The following is a 6,572-nucleotide window of genomic DNA, read 5'->3' on the forward strand; positions in this document are numbered from 1 at the left end:
CACCTACAATTTCTCAGGGGAACCAACTCTACTTTGACCTCCAGAATCGGAAGATGTGACCAAGGTTAAATCAACTAAAGCACCCTATCCACCTGGCCACAGTGATTAGTCCAGTTATAATATATAAGTTAAATGGTCTAATAACAGCAGTTTACTAGATTTTGCTGTAAACATTGGGACAAAAATTGGGACATTCTTATACTTGTAGCATGTGACTAAAGAGTAGAGAAGACAGAAGCTGTTGGCCCCATCTTTAGAATATGAAAGGACACAATCTTAGGACTAAGATGTCATAGGGAAGGTACACCAGAAATGCAGAGAGAAACAAGGATGCTGTGGACATTGTTTGAGTTGAGGATCAGTCCTCAACTGAATTCTTACTCTGGAATTTTCTTTTCTTTCTTTCTGTCTTTTTTTTTTTTTTTTTTTAGATTTTATTTATTTATTTATTTATTTTTCAGAGAGAGAGCACAAGCAGGGGGAGCAGCAGGTAGAGGGAGAAGCAGGCCCCCCGCTAAGCAAGGAGCCCAAGGCCAAACTTGATCCCAGGACCCTGGGATCATGACCTGAGCCAAAGGCAGAAGCTTAACTGACTGAGACACCCAAGCATCCCACTCTAGATTTTCCATACCCCTAAACTAATACAGTGCCCTTGCTATTTAGGTCAAATTGAGTCAATATTTAATTAATTTTAACCAAGAATTAATTGAAATATGGTACAGAGAGATTCTAATTTCTGGTGGAGTCAGCTGTATACTGAACCGCTTACACAGATGTGTAAGGGAGACTCTGAGCTAGAAGTACTGGGCATGGTGGATCCTGAGAGTGGTTGATTAGACCTTTTGTCTTGATTTGCTTACACTACCATCTCATGGTCAAGTCAAATTTTTAGAAAAGTTTGCATGACTATAATTAGATATCGAATACTTTTCTCAGCTGAAAGATGCTTTCAAAAAGTTCTTACAAGAAAGAGCAATAAGTCCTTAAAAATAGTAATTTGGTGGAGATGCAACATCAATCACTTGTTGCCGTCATGAACTATGCTTTCTTATTGGAGTCATATTCCAGATGAAGGTGATATTGAGCCACTGACATTTATGAACTTATTACTTTGACATTTATAAACTTATTGCTTTTTGACATTTATAAACACATTGCTTATAAATTTGTTAATGAATTTATTAGTTAACAGAAATCTACTGCTCACTGAAGTAGCAAAATTTAACATCAAGGCTGACATCATTACATATAACCTATTTCCTCCATAAAGTAGAAGGTATATTCAGGGAGAATGCCAATTAGGATAAAAAAACTATTTAGTGGGCCATTACACATTCCTTTAAGGAAGGCGACAGCAGCATAAGCCCTAGCTCTAGCTTTCAATGAGTTTAGTACGATAAGTTGTTCTACTGGACCAGGCATCATCAAATTTGATCTGCAACCTCTCTATGAAAGCAAAGTTTATTAGAACACTCGTTCATTTACAGAAGTCTATGGCTGCTTTCATACTACGATAGGAGATATGAATAGTTGTGAAAGAGACTAAATGGCCCACAAAGCCTACATATACTACTTGTCTCTTTACAGAAAAAGGTTGTGGATCCCTGTAATTAGACCATGAGTGTCTTGAAGGTAGAACCACACGATATTCATCTTTGAATAATAATCTTTGTATATTGGATGCTTGTTATGCATCAATCACTGTGTCCCTATGTTGATCGGTTTAAATCCTAAACTACTCAATAGATTAGGTATTCTCATCTTGGTTCTATAAAACTCAAAGAGGTAAAACAACTTTCTTGAGGATACACAGCCATTAAATCCCAGACCTATGACTCAAATCCAGATGGACCCGTTTGATCTAAAGTTCATGCTCTTAACCACTGTATATTCTACACTGCCTCTCCACCCCTCTACATAGTTCCAGCTTCATAAAAGTTACTTGTTGTTTGATATTGAATCAAAATGGAATCAGAATTACTACTCAAGATATTTGTTTACTTTATTTAAGCCTTAATAGATCATTTACCTGCCAGTGATAGTCTCTTAATTGAGAATGAATGGCCTAGAGAAAATTGACAAGAAGGAAGAATTATTTCCAACATAAAGAAGAGTTTCCTTTTCCCTTTTCCATACACAGGTGGTCTCTTCAGTTTTGATCTTCAGTAGGAAGCACTAACGAACCAATAAAGTTGACCAGAAGAAAGAAACAAATTGAACTTTGATATACTTGATTTATGAAGGAGGGGTTGGAAAGGCCTACCATCACTTCAAATGGGATAACTTTCATTTTTCTTGCCACCTTTGCGCTGTTACCTGAACCAACTGAAAATTCTCTCTTGCTCCAGGTTCTATACAGGTCAAGACCCTGTTCTTACTAACAACTGATTAACAGTTGCAGTGTTTCTTACCTGTTGCTACCCAGCATACAGACTGTTGAGTCATGGGGATTGCTATATTATGGATTGCAACTACACCTCTCTCTTCTCACTTTCCTCATTCTGAGCTTTCTCAAACATGGTCTTTACAGATAAAGTGATTGCCTCTAACCCAGACAAAATGCAAAGACAGAAAGTTGACCCAGGAATAGAGGTATCTGGGTGGCTCAGTCGTTAAACGTCTGCCTTTGGTTCAGGTCATGACCCTAGGATCCTGGGATTGAGTCCCATACCGGACTCCCTGCTCAGTGGGAAGCCTGTTTCTCCCTCTCCCACTCTCCCTGCTTGTTGTGTTCCCTCTATTGCTGTCTCTCTGTCAAATAAATAAATAAAATCTTAAAAAAAAAATATTTGACCCAGGAATGATGGGGAAGGCTCCTCTTCCCAAATCATATGACCAAAAAGAGGTAATTATTGTTATGGGAAGAATAAAAAAAGAAAATTTTATGTGCCAGAGAATACTTTGGATTATATTTTGCTTATTTTCAGAATACTTTTCTTTAGAAAAGTATAAAACTCCAAGCTAACAGCCTCAAAACCTCTAATGAATTTTTTAATGGAAACCACCATTCCATGTACACCACAGTCCACTTCCCAAGGAAACCTTGTTGTGCCAGAAGCTAGAGTTGTTTTCTGTTATTAAGTATGCAGTGGTATTATCAGCAGTGCCTTGGAGAGTTATGGGTGCTACTGGAGGAATGTTCTGGGAAGCAGATGGGAAAGATGGTTGCAAAGTTATCATGTTGGTGGATGTCTTGGTGTTACTGTCAATCTCTGTCTAGTCCCAGCTAACACATTGGCTCTTTATCATTTTTTTTTCCCCCTTGTCTAAAGGCAGAAGTTAGTACTAGTGACTGAAAAGTTTTCAGTTCCCCAAACAAATCTTACTTCAGGGATTCATCTTAGAAACAATTTTCTTTAGCTGTCATTGTTCTCTTCTGGACAACTTCAAATAAGCCTGGCTGAGCTTTTCTCCTCCATTTTAGGAAATGAAAACATTTTTCTACTGAGGCAAAAGTTCCAGAAATTACAGTTTATTTATCACATAAATAAAGTTCCCCATCTTCTGTACATCTTCTGCAATAAGTTTAGCCAGCCTTGATTTCTTCTCTCTCTGGATGGCCCAGCCCATTATTTCCTACATCTTTACTTCTCAAACTATTGTTCTTGGATCACCTATATCACAACTACTTCTGGAGGAGTGTGTTGTAAATATGATCTCTAGACCTTATCTCAGTTATCCTGAATCACAATATCTGTGGTTAAGTTCAGGTATTCCTAACAAGCTCCCGGATGGTCCTTCCACTCACTGAAGATGAAAAATAGTGGTTGTATTGCATCCAGTTAGACAAGGGATGATTCCCAAATTAGCCCTTTACATATCTGGTAGGTAGGAATGTTGCAATCAAATGAGCAAGTTGTGTCCAGCACAAGAGTATCCAGTCAAAGGGAAGAAGAATAAAATCAAGTTCTGTACCTTGATACAAGATTATGCCCATCAGAGGAAGAGATTTTTTTTTTCTAATTTGCACAAAAGTCCCCTGTGCTAATTGGTTGCCCACAAGGTTACATCTTTCAGGAAGGGGCATCTTTTTCTAATTTATACAAGGGTATTCTGTGGGCTGGCAATGCCCTACTTGTAGGTCTAATTTATAGGACCCATGGGATAAGCATCATGTGGTAAGTTCTTTGTTCCCTCTCCCATGGTACCTCACACACCATTAAAACTCAATATTTGTAGAATCAAATTGAAGATGCTAATAACATATTAATGTTAGAGAAAGAAAGACAGTTTTATCACTCAAACAACAATAGTCCACTTCATTTCTTTCCTCTCCCGAATTCAGCAAAATCAGCAGAATTTTCCATTGCAGACCACAAATTGAACATACAGTCTGTGTGGGGGGCAAAATGAAACTCTTCTCTTCCTTCCTAGTGGAAATAAAACTCTTTGGCAGTAATTCTTGGATTGTTTTCTTTGGAAATTGCATTCATGTGATTTTTCAAGATGTTTCCCGGGCTTTGTTGAAATTCGATCCATTTAACAAGAAACACATAACTCAATTCATGTTAAAATTCTCAGGGTTACTTAAGAATAATTATGAGTTGTCCATGTGTGCTAGAAAAACAGTCCAGACTTCCTTAAGAATGGGAAGATTATTTGTCTCTCTGGGGTAATGTTTCTCCCGATTAAGCATGCCCAATGGAAGAGTTTGCTCAAGAGGTGGCCCCAAATTTTTCACTGGAAAGCAGCAGTCAGGCTTCACTAGTTTCACCCTAAAGCTATTCTCAGAGATGATTTATCATGTATGAGCCAAGGATTTCTGAACTATAGAAGACAACAATATTAACTTGCCTAAAGAGATTGAGACTTGGGCCAAACCCTGGGATGTAATGGTTGGATTTGCTCTAAAACACAAGTTTCCTGAGCTCCCTTTGTTGGGTAACATTTCCTTCACTTTCACCCTTGCTTTTACTAACCCCTCTAAGCTATAGCAAAATCAAACAAAGCCCTGCAAATCTCCCTTGCACTTGTACAACTCCCTGAACACAGAAATGGACTCTCCTGAGCACTCCCAGACTTGGACTCACAGGTCTCAAAGGTGAAGTAAATGCAGACAGTGGGTCACAGCACAGAGAACCATCCTTTTGCTACTTTTCAAGAGAGAGCTGATCCCTATTCACCCACCCTTTCTTATTTGAGCCTCTTCTGGTTGGTTGCAAGTAATAGAAACTCATCAGGGAACTTAATTGTAAAGGTATAGGAGTGTCGCTCAGAACTTGGAAGTCTCCCGGAAGAACTGGTACTGGGAATTAGAGGCCATCAGGGACGAGGTGATAATTCCTCACCACCTGTCATCTTTGTTTCTCCCACTCAGTGCATCCTATCCTTTAATCCCTGGTCTGCACAGGGAGTACAGTGTTCTTCAGTTTAAATTTCCTGTTGAAGAGGCCAACCCAGACTTGCTTTTCTTCATCCCAATTCCAAATTCCTGAGGATGGGAGGCTATTGCACTTATCTTGGATCTGGTAACTTTTCTGGTTCAATTGTCTATTGCAAGGAACAGAGTCAAGCTGGGCCAATGTGAGTACAAGGAGGTCATCTCTGAGTCCTGCATCATGGGGAGGTAAGTCCCAGAAGAAACAAACTGCTTGGAAAATCTAAAAGGGATCCTTTAGAATCCTTTCACCTAAGCTCCTACAAACAAAGGAGAACTTTAAGGTCATTTACCCCAACTACCCATTCATGGCAAGTATCTGTTCTACAACATTGCTAACAATAATCCTTCAGCCTTGCACGAATACCCTCCAAAGAGGGAGTTTCCTCCTTCGGAGGCAGTCAGCATGGTTAAATTTTTTTTTTTTCTTAGGTTCCAGCAAAAGTTCTTCCCGTAATGTCCACACAGAGATACTAGTTCTAATCATTTAAGAACCATGCATCACTAACATTGGAGTGAACGTGCACCTACTTATACGTATACATAAATGTGTACATATACATATTCATTTTTTAAGTGAAAAAACCTGAATAGCGGTTAACAAGAGGAAGGATGTGTGAGAAAGAGCATGGGCTCTGATGATAATAGACAGTCGGTTTTCAAAAAACTATCAACTGGCTGTGCAGCCTTCAATAAGCCATTGCATGTCTATTTCCTCAACTGTAAAATGGTCCTAGTGACATGAAAATTAAATAAAATTAAGTGCATAGAGCATTCATTTTCATGTCTGGCATAGATTTGAAGCTTAGTTTGTTTTAGCTGCTATTATTTTATTTTAGTATTACTTACTTATAAAAATACAATGAAATCATATTATTTTCTAATCATATATTTCTAAGCCCTATATCATTCTGCAACTGATGGTTCTCAATTTGACCAGACAGCTGTTCCTCAAAGGTTATTCATGCCAATGGGTAAAAGTAAGAATGACAGCTTCAGAGTGTTCCTTATCCACAGCTTGGAACTAGTTTCTGGCAAGAAGGTTGGAGAAACATCTCAGGATCACCTGTCGCAGGGATGGGTGCCATTCTCGTTGCTATTTAAACATGAAGGTGAAGGCTTCTTGCTCAAGCTGTGAAGATGGGAAGTGGGTGGAGAGCATTCCGCATCTGTAGTTTAGAGAAATGAAATACAG

At 38.7% G+C, this 6,572-nt stretch overlaps 1 long non-coding RNA gene across 1 annotated transcript in view; it reads right to left on the bottom strand.

Moving 5' to 3' along the window:
- Positions 1-3,077: 3,077 nt before the first annotated feature.
- Positions 3,078-6,572, bottom strand: part of LOC116586775 — a 292,442-nt gene continuing 288,947 nt past the window's right edge. The window contains exon 6 of the long non-coding RNA XR_004284148.1: positions 3,078-6,546. This is a non-coding gene — a long non-coding RNA (uncharacterized LOC116586775). The remainder of the gene's footprint in view (positions 6,547-6,572) is intronic.

Source organism: Mustela erminea, chromosome 3 (genome assembly GCF_009829155.1).
Source record: "Mustela erminea isolate mMusErm1 chromosome 3, mMusErm1.Pri, whole genome shotgun sequence".
Taxonomy (NCBI): domain Eukaryota; kingdom Metazoa; phylum Chordata; class Mammalia; order Carnivora; family Mustelidae; genus Mustela; species Mustela erminea.